We start from the raw sequence: 12948 nt of genomic DNA on the forward strand, positions 1-12948 counted from the left end.
AGTCTTTATGTATGTATGTGTAACAAAAGAAATGAGTTGTTGGTACTCTTCTGGCAAGCAACATTAATAACAAAATGCCATTTAGAAGAAACTGCATAATAATCAGAGCTGGAGGGCAACATGAAAATGTTCAATAATCATGTTCTTTTTCAAAGGTGTGGACAGATTAGGCTTCTAACAAAATTAACATGGAAAGAAAAAGAAGAGTTTTAAGCCTGTCTGGAGCATGACCCAACGCCCTTCCTGTGGTTCATTCAGCTTTTGACTCTTCCATTAGAACACATTAATAAAGCAGTAAGAGATCTGATGTCTGAGAAACCTGTGTCAGTATGAAAGCAAGCCAAATATCCAGCCCCCCCTCCTGTGCTTTAAATTAAAATTATTCAAGGAAGTTCATGATCTCAGCATGTAAGCCTTGCAGCAAAGCAAGTGCCGATATCTCTCCTCTGCAGTGTAAGACCAGACTTAAGATTATAGATTTGACCTGAATGTTACCAGGTGGAAAACATTTGCAGCAATGTTTAGCTTGAATAGGTAATAAGACTTGCTATATAAATATTTTAAATGTATTTAAAGGTAGCAACATTCAAATCTTACTAGTACCATACAATTTACTGGTTACTAATTTAAATGTGTTAGTCCAATGGTTTTCAAACTGTGAGCCATGTTCTCCAGGGAGTCTGTTTGGGATGTCCACAGCAGTACTAGCAAAGTAAAAATAAAAAAAAATAAGTTGTCTTACATTGTTTCCCATATTTTATAAAATAAATATAATTTTTTATCTTCTATGCCTTCTATATTTGTCATTGTGTGGAGAGACGAATTGGTACATCTGTGAAACTACATACTCACAACCCTATTTTTCATAACAATGCATGTAACTTAGGTGGCCACCTGTGTGTTTTGTAGTTTTAAGGAATTAGATAACTTGCTTACCTGTTTAATGTTGCTGGACTTCTGTAATACAAATCTCTCCAGTCTCATTTTCCCCTACCTTCCTCATCATTTTTCTTTTATTTGCAAATTCAGTCATTGTTGAGAACATGCATCATCTCTCTTTCCCCTCCTGGATAGATAGATAGATAGATAGTTTTTCACACCACTGTATCTATCTATCTATTTGCCCCCTTCCTGATTTCTTATTCTTTTGCATGTTTGTCACACAAAATGTTTCTGACCATCAAACACATTTAACCATTAGTCAAATATAACACAAGTAAACACAAAATGCAGTTTTTAAATGATGGTTTTTATTATTTAGGGAGAAAAAAAAATCCAAACCTACATGGCCCTGTGTGAAAAAGTAATTGCCCCTTGTTAAAAATAACCTAACTGTGGTGTATCACACCTGAGTTCAATTTCCGTAGCCACCCCCAGGCCTGATTACTGCCACACCTGTTTCAATCAAGAAATCACTTAAATAGGAGCTGCCTGACACAGAGAAGTAGACCAAAAGCACCTCAAAAGCTAGGCATCATGCCAAGATCCAAAGAAATTCAGGAACAAATGAGAACAGAAGTAATTGAGATCTATCAGTCTGGTAAAGGTTATAAAGCCATTTCTAAAGCTTTGGGACTCCAGCGAACCACAGTGAGAGCCATTATCCACAAATGGCAAAAACATGGAACAGTGGTGAACCTTCCCAGGAGTGGCCGGCCGACCAAAATTACCTCAAGAGCGCAGAGACGACTTATCTGAGAGGTCACAAAAGACCCCAGGACAACGTCTAAAGAACTGCAGGCCTCACTTGCCTCAATTAAGGTCAGTGTTCACGACTTCACCATAAGAAAGAGACATGGGCAAAAATGGCCTGCATGGCAAATTTCCAAGACGCAAACCACTGTTAAGCCAAAAGAACATTAGGGCTTGTCTCAATTTTGCTAAGAAACATCTCAATGATTGCCTAAACTTTTGGGAAAATACCTTGTGGATTGATGAGACAAAAGTTGAACTTTTTGGAAGGCAAATGTCCCGTTACATCTGGCGTAAAAGGAACACAACATTTCAGAAAAGAACATCATACCAACAGTAAAATATGGTGGTGGTAGTGTGATGGTCTGGAGTTGTTTTGCTGCTTCAGGACCTGGAAGGCTTGCTGTGATAGATGGAACCATGAATTCTACTGTCTACCAAAAAATCCTGAAGGAGAATGTCCGGCCATCTGTTCGTCAACTCAAGCTGAAGCGATCTTGGGTGCTGCAACAGGACAATGACCTAAAACACACCAGCAAATCCACCTCTGAATGGCTGAAGAAAAACAAAATGAAGACTTTGGAGTGGCCTAGTCAAAGTCCTGACCTGAATCCAATTGAGATGCTATGGCATGACCTTAAAAAGGCGGTTCATGCTAGAAAACCCTCAAATAAAGCTGAATTACAACAATTCTGCAAAGATGAGTGGGCCAAAATTCCTCCAGAGCACTGTAAAAGACTCATTGCAAGTTATCGCAAACGCTTGATTGCAGTTATTGCTGCTAAGGGTGGCCCAACCAGTTATTAGGTTCAGGGAGCAATTACTTTTCACACAGGGCCATGTAGGTTTGGATTTGTTTTTCTCCCTAAATAATAAAAAACATCATTTAAAAACTGCATTTTGTGTTTACGTGTTATATTTGACTAATGGTTAAATGTGTTTGATGATCAGAAACATTTTGTGTGACAAACATGCAAAAGAATAAGAAATCAGGAAGGGGGCAAATAGTTTTTCACACCACTAGATAGATAGATAGATAGATAGATAGATAGATAGATAGATAGATAGATAGATAGATATGTGTTCCAATGGGAAATCTGTTTTTTTTTTTTTTACAGAAGCTCAATTAAAGAGTAAATAAATAAATATTAATATACTATAGGAAACAGATCAGGCCGGATCAGGTCAGGTTGGGGAGCATGCACTGGTGCAGCATGTTGCCCCACCCACCACACAACGAAACAGCTCAGGATCCTGGTTGGCAACCCCTCAGACAGACACACAGTCCAGTCCCACCCTCCAGAAATGACCATCGATCTGCCGCAGCCATGTGTTACGTAGGCGTCCCCTTGGCCTGGTCCAGCCGCTCAGGTCCTAAACAGTAAGGATCCTGCTAGCCGGATCACCCTCGAGTAATTGTGCCACATTGGCGTAGTGTCGTAACTGATGCTCCCTCATAATGTAGTAATGTGTTTCATTTGGAACTCCATGAGCAACAGCTCATTTGACACAGAGTCAAACCAGAGGTACTCAAGGATTCTCTGAAGAGACCTAGTATTGAAGGAGTCCAGTCTTTGTCTCAGGTCACTGAATAGTGTGCATGTCTTGCAACCATATAGCAAAACAGGAAGCAACAGGAATCTAAAGACTTGCACCTTCGTCCTTTTGCATAAATATTGATTTGCATATATATCTTTATCTATGGGAAACAATAACAACAAATGCACACCAGAATAACTAAAGCAAGAAAGAAAACCTTCTGACTTGTCAGGCCCGGACCCAGTGAGGCGTTATGCGGGCGTATTGTTGTTGGTATAATGGAGCCCTTGTCACATGTCTTCACGCACTTCTGCTGAATATTTTGTTGGCTAAAAGTCCTCAGTGTTAGTGAGTCAGAGAGAGGATGTGCAGCATTGTACATAATGGCACTGAATTTTGTTTTTATTCTCTCCTTCACACCTTCCTGTAGAGCTTTAAGAATGTACCCAATACCTGGGTGGGCCTCTCTTCAAGCGATGTTACTAGCCCAGCACTCCACAGAGTACAAAATAACACCGGCCATCACAGAGTTATAGAAGATTTGAAAGATGGCAATACCCATATTAAAAGAGCATAGTCTCCTAAGAACAGAGTCTGTTGTTCCCTTTCTTATATAGATCCCCTGTGTTACAATACCAGTCCTGTTTTGTCATTGATGTGGACCTCCATGTACTTGCACCATCTCTACATCTACTGCTTGAATAGTGACATGACTGGTCATAGAGGCTCTTTGGTGTAGTGAAAGTCAATAACTGGTTCCTTGGTTTTGCCAATGTTATGTTTGTTGACATTCTTTCTGTATCAAAAAACAAAGTTCTCCCACTGACTCCTATATTTTATCTTATCCACTTTGTCTGCATTAGATGCTCATGGTCTTGACCCCCATCTCACTGTTTGTCTACTATCCAGCTTTAATACTTTATTGAGTAACTCAGTATATAAACCTCTCCCCTTAATTTTACTTTGGCTCAGAGACTTCTCTCCTTCCTCTTCTCCTCCTGTCTGTCTCCTGTCTGCCAAATAATGGCTTCATTTGGAACAGGCCGTTTGGCCGTATGTCGGTCACAAAGAGTACATATTATTGCAATTTAGGCTCTGTGGGTCTATTGTGGGTCACTGTTATGCATATTTTACTGCAGTATGGAGTAACATACACATACATAATACATAAGAATTAGCCACGTGCAGCAGCGTTGATCAAGCCAGACCTTAAAGGGTCATCCAAGAGTCAGAAAATGTACTACGCCCTCTGAAATAATAATAATAGTGCAGCATTTAACATCCCTGCTGCTTCACGAGTTAGTGCAGCACTTAACATCCCTGCTGTGTCATCTGACAGAGCGGCACTCAACATCTCTGCTGTGCCACCTGACAATGAAGCACTTAAGACACCTGCTGTTGTGCCTCTGTCACTGGTCACACACCAGTGTGTGCGTTGTTTCCAAGAAGAAGGGATGGCTAGGAATGGGCATTGACAAGTTACATCTGTCAGGGGTGAAAAGTATGAACTGGTATTCCATCATGCCAATAAGCAAGTTAAAAGCAGGCTCAAGGGAGCCTATAAAAATGTTACCAAAGTTGAAAAAAGCATTGCAACTAAGAAAGAGTGACTGGCCCTTTTCAGGATAGCGAGCTACCTAAAAGAGATATGTAAAGAGTAATGGATCAATTGGTACTCAGCGTCACTGAGCACAACAGCAGCCAACTGCTGCACTATTAATTTTATTCAGGGAGACACAGTGGCATGGTTGTGAGCACAGCTGTCTCACTGCTCATGTCACAGTTTTGATCCCAATTAGCCACCCAGCATCATTGCTAGAGGTTTCCTTAACACTTAGAAACACTTAAAAGAGCATTGCACCATTCTAATTTACTCAAAACTAGTTCAGTTTCTCCTTCCCCATTGACTTCAATGCATTTAGCTGAATTCTAAGCAAAGCAAATTCAGTGGGGTTCACTCATCACTAAATACACACAACAATGAGAATTTTTATCAATTCTTTTTGTGTTTATAACATTCATGTTCTTCTTTACCTTTGCAATTTTTTCTTAAAAATTTTAAATCAATTAACAATGATCAACAAGATGAGGCAGATTATCAGAATCACTGTCCTCTGCAGATTCACATGCAACAAAAATTGTCACATCATCCTCATCCAAATTGTCACTTTCTAGTGATGGTTCTGTCCAAGGTTCTTCTGATGCAGGTAGATTTTGTAATATGTCTATTATTGCTTGTTTCATTTGTTTCTCTTTTTTTATTATAGATTTTCTTGTAGGCAGGTATGCAAGCAGGTATGTCATGATTTGTTTTAACTAACAGATAGCTTTTTGCATCTGTAATCCAGCAACTTTCATGTTTCCTGAACTTTCAGCTTCATTTCCAGATCTATAGAATGTTTCTTCTTGGATTCCTCCACAGGCTTTGTTTGAGGGCATTCAGTGACCATTATGATTACAGTATTTTTTAACAAAAAATAAACTACAAAATATCATGGCAAGTCAAAAGAAACACAGTAGAAAACATTTGTGAGACTTCTACGTATCCTGGAATTGCTTCCAACACACCATGCCCTAACACTAGATGAACTCTCTGGTCTAAGATAAAGAAGTCATTCTGCTTCACTTCAGGAAGTCAGAGTTGAAAGGCTGAAGGGAAGGAACAGGAAGTGATGTTATGTGTTGGTGATATGATTGTTTCTGGATCTGCAAAGGGAAGCAGAACAGAAGGGTCAACCATTATCTCAGGGTGGAAATACAAGATAAGCCCTGAAGTTGTTTCCCAGGCTCATGTGTGTAACATCGTGTAAGTTCCTATGGCCCTCAGCTGTAAGCACAGTATGATTGGCCTCAATTTAGTCTTAAATTGCCGCATGACTATAATAATTTTAAATGTTCCTACAATTTCCTTCATAGACTTACCTTCCTCCATGTAAGTGCTATCTCACGGATCTTGAACCTGATCTTCTTTGTCATTTTTGTCTGGTATCCCAGGTATTTTTCTCCATATTTTTTATGTTTTTCCCTCCTGCTTTTTTCATTTGGACCTTTGAGTGTCACTCCTTGTCTTCTTTCCTCTCTGTTGATATTCTACTACTCCCTGAAGCTCTAGTTCTTTTAGATTTGTCCTCCCTTAATCTCACCTCTTACCTGCAGAACCTTATCTGTTTAGGCAATCTTGCTGCTAAACCTCTCCTTGATTTGTGTTGTAAATCTCCTGAGACTATCACTAATGATAATTGGATATCTAAATTTTACAGTTTGTTACATATGGAGCAATCAGCATTTCTAATTAACAAAGCATACACAAAAATTACTGAGTGCTGATCTATTGCTGCTCAGTCCTTTAAACCCTAGATATCTCTGTTTGTTAAGGCTTTTGTTAGTTCTGTGCTCTCCGACTCACTATAGGGTGTACGTTTGGACTGGGGTGAATATTGTCAAGGTGTGAGTTCTGGTGAAAATACTCTGTAAAATTCTGTTTAATTCACTATATTGGAAAAACTCAACAAATAATTGATCAAAAAATAAATATAAATCAAAATGGTCTTCAATTGTTGCATAAAAGTGGGCCTATATCAATGTAGATTATAGTCTAATTGCTCTTAAGATTTAACAAAAGTTTCACATAAGCAAAGTATAAATAGATATTGAAGTATATAGTTGAAACTTAAATTGAAATAGAAATTACATGTAAATGATTTTGTGTTGTCCCAAATCACTGTCATGTGGACTATAAAATACAATGAGACATGTAATACATTTAAAAAATAAAAAAGGCTTTAGTTGATTTATTAATACTGTCGTTCTACTTCAGTACTAACTACCACTAGCAGTAACCAAGATCCAAGGTCATGCTACACTTAGCCAGACTGGGTTTATATTAGTAAATGGCCTGTGATATCTGAGGCTCCCAAGGTCTTCCTTGGCATGTTCCACTTCCTGGGACATTGCTAGTCATAACCAAGATTGACTAGGACAATGAGGACACAAACAATAAGTATTGGTGCAAAGTGTATAATATGTTTTATTTCAAACAAACAAAGTACATAAAGTGTGGTGCAGAAAAAAAGTCTGCAATAAAATGATCCTTAATAGTAAAATGTGAAATGTAAAACCAATAAATAAGTTCAATAAATAGTTAAAAACAAGGGATAAAAGCAAAGATTGAATCAGTTCCTTCCTTTTGTTCCCCAGTGCTGCTCTCTTTCATCTCACATTGTTCATAGATCAGGAAGGCTTGGCAGCATTGAAGCACTGGGAATGTGGTCAACCCTCTGGCTCCTATCCCAGTCACTCCTGGGATCCACTGAACATGGCTTCCTTGTCTCACCACCATCCCTCAGTGTACATAGGACCCTTTAAGTACACAGTTACTCCTACATGAGCAACCGGCCCCGGGAACGCCATCCCTGCCTCACATCACCTCCTCTCCTTAACACTAACATGACTGTCCAATCCTGATCTTTCATTGCCATTCTTTTCTTTCAGGTTTCTCCTCCTCTGGTTTTCTTTTTTTTCTCTCATTTCTCTCTTCTCTGCTGCTCAGACCTTTTTTATTCCTGGTGAGTGCAAGTTCACCAGACAAACCATGGAGACTCAATGATGGAAGGCTGTGCTACTGCACTCGTGCATATACCAAGCAATTAGCCAGTTTCCCTCATTAACTTCTGTACGCCAACTTGGCTTTCCTCTTGCACACCTACACTCACAAGGTTTGAGCTGCAATATTTTATAAACCCTGCTGCACCTATTCTGACACCCCATGGTCCCCAGACACCAGGTGGTACAGCATTTTGTGGGTCCCTAGCATACAAAATTTTGTGAACCCTAGTGTCATTCCAGTTTATTTAATAACAATATACAAAAACACAAACTAATACTATATATTAATAAACCCACCATTATGCACCTGTGGACAGTTTTTCCATGTGCAGCTATCATTGCTTCATTAGACTAAAGGTGCATAATTGCAATGTAATCTAATCAATGAATGGCTACTGTAAACACTGAATGGATGTACCAGATTGCCAAAGGTGAGTCCCTAAAATGGGCACCATACAGATGACTGAATCTATCAGAATGAAACTGTCCCAAAGCTGTTGTCACAATAATAGTCAAAAGACATTGAAAAAGGTTTGAGGCAGCCACCTGTATATTGTGCCCTGGCTGGGTAATTCGTTTGCGAGTTGTTCACAAGTCTGAGTCCAAAACAGAACTGATTTTAAGGTTGTAAAGATGGCGATTTTAAAGGCCTGGACAGGACATGATGTCATCAGGACTGCAACCAGAAGTGATGTTGTCTGGACCGGGAGTGACATCATGAATGGCCCCCCCAAACGGAAGTGATATCTTCGTGACTGGAAGTAACTTCATCAGTGGTGCCGGAACCTTGCAGGATTTCCCGTGGATGGTCTGCAGAGTATTGAGAGAGAAAGTCAGTGGTCTTGCATGGAACTACTATTATTCAGGCTCTTTAGGTGCCTCCCAATCGCACATGTGTGAGCACTGTTTATGTTTAAAAATAACAGGGCAACACACAGCTGAATAAAATATACAAGTAAGGACACCATGGAAAAGTATCATACAGTAAATACTGGGGTCTAACTGCTGAATGACCCTCACAGATGGGAGTGCCAGTTTGGGAATATTTCAGAGCAGTAATGTGACTTGCTCTTCACTGTCTCAGGTTTATAAAGAGTAAGTGGTTTAACATCTTTGGAGGTATTTTGATTTCAAATTGTTCCTTTAGATTGTGGGCTAAATATGAGTGATAGTCCTCTCCTTGTCTGTCTTCCCTAAGAGTTTCTGGACCGTTTACGTGAATGTCCGGTGATGGCACTTTATCTTAGGGCCCATCCTTAGGACACCAAAGAGACATTTCATCTGTAAGCACACACAAAGTCGCACCTCTCAGGTTCCTAAATACTGAATGATTATCCTCTTTAATAAAACTCCTGTGTGCATGCAGGTGTCCGTGTGTGTGTGTGTGTGTCTTCTGGTGAAGTGCGCATGCGCGGGGCCACATGGCACATGTTCAGTCTCTTCCTGTGCAGAGAGAGAGAAACAGACACACACACAGGCGCGTGCGAGACAGACACAAACACAAAGACAGACACACAGGTGCGCGCGAGACAGACAGACACACACACACACACAGAGAGGCGCATGTGAGACAGACACACACACACAGGCGTGTGTGCGGCAGACATACACACACACAGGTGCACACAAGACAGACAGACACATACACAGGCGCGAGAGACACACACACACATACACACAGGTGCGCGCGTGTGAGAGAGACAGACAGACATACACACATGCGAGAGACAGACACACACACACACACGCAGACCCACGAGAGAGACACACACACAGGCGTACGCGTGCATTGTGGCAATGTTACTTTTCTTGGTGGTTTATTAAATTACTGATTTTTCAAATGTTCATTTTTTTCCCTGTGCTTAAAACTCATTAAAAAAAGTGTTTTTAGCGAGCAGTTTGCAGCACTATAGCGCAAACTCTTGCAGTGTTAGTTTTCTCTGTTGTTCAAGGTTTTTTTAGTGTTATTCAATGTTTTTACATTAGTTTACTGTTACGCTGTGCATTCAATGGTATAATTAACTATATTTGTGCTTAAAAACTTAAAAAAATATATATTTACATACAGTTCATATGGTCTGGAACGGATAAATTGTATTTACATACAATCCTATGGGGGAAATTACTTCGGTTCACAACCAAATCGGGTTACAATCAGAGTTTTGAAATGAATTATGGTCGTGAACCGAGGTTCCACTGTATTACTGTCAGACAAAATTACAGGCATTTTACGGAAATACAAACCAGTATTACTGAGAGAGAAAATTAAAGGCACACAATAAATACAGTGATGCATATTACAGCCACATACAAGGTCCCTTGCCATTTAATATAGACTGTTCCTACTAATGTTTATGCACTACTGTTCTAGCACCCGTTATTATAACGGGCTTAATGTCTAGTATATTTATAATGAGTACAGCTCTCACAGTAATTCAGGCAATCGAGTCATGATATCCATATATTCAACTTTGTTCTTGTTAAAATTGATCAAAAGAAGAAAGCATCACAGTTCTGACAATCTCTAGCAAAGGTTTACACTTCTGTGCAAGAACAGATTTAGGGCAACTTCACAAAAGGCTATACTATATAACAAAGCCAAGTGAATAGCAGGCATTGGCTCTTTTCCCTTTCCTGGGCTTTGGGGCTTGGTTTGTGGCTTGCTGGGAAGTTGGTATGCGTTATCTTGTTAACGCCATTGTTTTGCATTAGGAATGTCTACATACGTGGTAGTATTTGCAGACCTCACATGTACTAAACTATGCTAAAATGTAGTTGTTTTCATATGATAACACAGTATTTCAATAGACAGTATTTATCAATAGCCTGGTTGGATAGTCTACAATATATGCCAATATCCAACAGTTATTAGAAAGTCCATCATTTTAATAGTAACTTCTTCTAGTGACCCAGCTTCCTTTATCGATACTTTGTGGTGTTGAAGTTCCGCAGGGTGTTGGTTGCTTACTTGGTTGGTCACAACTGAGTTTCTCTCATACAGCAGGTCACCAGCTGCCTGACTCCCATAAACGTCCTCAGCACTCATAATATTGTAGAATTATAGCAAAGCAACAAGGAAAGTCAAGTATGCATTTGTAGTCTATAATCACCACAGGGGGGTTTAATTTTATTGCATTTCCATTCATTTGCTCCTACAAAATGCTCTATGAACATACAGTAGCTTCAGGTAGCACCTTTTCCTACAACCCCTCTGTTTGTTTCCAGATTTCTAAGCAGTATCTATCTACAACAAGTCAATTATTTTTTTGATAGCAGGTTTATATTTCAAATTAATTCTTATGACAGCCCTCTTTAACTTTTATTATAATGGACTTTCTAAGTTAGTTTTACTTCTCTTCTTTAGTTTCTTGACTCAGTTTGTGAGTCTTTTAACCCTCTGGGACCTGTGGCATTATCTATGATGCCAAGCAAATTTAGAGCCACTTTGCCTTCTACTTCTGTGACAGGTGTCTGGTCATACTTACAGGTAATCTAACCTAGACACCGTTAAAATATCCGACTATGCCACCCAGTTTTATTAAGAGACTGCGAACTCTTGAAATGTACTGATAATGGCATATAGGTTTATTTAAATTGGGCGGTAAGTAAACAAACAATGAAAGACACAACAGTAATTTCAGAAAAAGCAACACTAACTTCTATTACACAAGACAATATAAAGTACATTTAAAAGATAAAAGAACATACAGTTAGGTCCATAAATATTTGGACAGAGACAACGTTTTTAAAATTTTGGTTCTGTACATTACCACAATGAATTTTAAATGAAACAACTCAGTTGCAGTTGAAGGGCGGACTTTCAACTTTAATTCAGTGGGGTGAACAAAACAATTGCATAAAAATGTGAGGGAACTAAAGCATTTTTTAACACAATCCCTTCATTTCAGAAGCTCAAAAGTAATTGGACAATTGACTGAAAGGCTATTTCATGGGCAGGTGTGTTCAAGTCCGTCATTATGTCTTATCAATTAAGCAGATAAAAGGCCTGGAGTTGATTTGAGGTGTGGTGCTTGCATGTGGAAGATTTTACTGTGACCAGACAACATGCGGTCAAAGGAGCTCTCCATGCAGGTGAAAGAAGCCATCCTTAAGCTGCGAAAACAGAAAAAACCCATCCGAGAAATTGCTACAATATTACAAATGGCAAAATCTACAGTTTGGTACATCCTGAGAAAGAAAGGAAGCACTGGTGAACTCAACAACACAAAAAACCTGGACCTCCATGGAAGACAAAAGTGGTGGATGATCGCAGAATGATTTTCATGGTGAAGAGAAACCCCTTCACAACAGCCAACCAAGTGAACAACACTCTCCATCGGGTAGGCGTATCGATATCCAAGTCTACCATAAAGAGAAGACTGCATGAAAGTAAATACAGAGGGTGCACTGCAAGGTGCAAGCCACTCATAAGCCTCAAGAATAGAAAGGCTAGATTGGACTTAGCTAAAGAACATCTAAAAAAGCCAGCACAGTTCTGGAAAACATTCTTTGGACAGATGAAACCAAGATCAACCTCTACCAGAATGATGGCAAGAAAAAAATGGAGAAGGCGTGGAACAGCTCATTATTCAAAGCATACCACATCATCTGTAAAACACGGTGAAGGCAGTGTGATGGCTTGGGCGTGCATGGCTGCCAGTGGCACTGGGACACTAGTGCTTATTGATAGATAGATAGATAGATAGATAGATAGATAGATAGATAGATAGATAGATAGATAGATAGATAGATAGATACTTTATTAATCCCAAGGGGAAATTCACATAATCCAGCAACAGTATACGGATACAAAGAAACAATATTAAATTAAATGGTAATAAAAATTAAAAAAATTAAAATAAAATTAATGTTAGCATTTACTCCCCCGGGTGGAATTGAACAGTCGCATAGTGTGGGGGAGGAACGATCTCCTCAGTCTGTCAGTGGAGCAGGACAGTGACAAAAGTCTGTCGCTGAAGCTACTCCTCTGCCTGGAAATGACACTGTTAAGTGGATGCCGTGGATTCTCCATGATTGACAGGAGTTTGTCCAGGCGTGAGGCGTCTTTCATCTTTATGCTGCCACCCCAGCACACCACCGCGTAGAAGAGGG

General features: G+C 39.5%; 1 pseudogene; it reads right to left on the reverse strand.

The window, feature by feature from the left end:
- Positions 1-6207, reverse strand: part of LOC120543336 — a 91832-nt pseudogene extending 85625 nt beyond the window's left edge.
- Between the last annotated feature and the right edge of the window lie 6741 nt (positions 6208-12948).

Source organism: Polypterus senegalus, chromosome 13 (genome assembly GCF_016835505.1).
Source record: "Polypterus senegalus isolate Bchr_013 chromosome 13, ASM1683550v1, whole genome shotgun sequence".
Classification (NCBI taxonomy): domain Eukaryota; kingdom Metazoa; phylum Chordata; class Cladistia; order Polypteriformes; family Polypteridae; genus Polypterus; species Polypterus senegalus.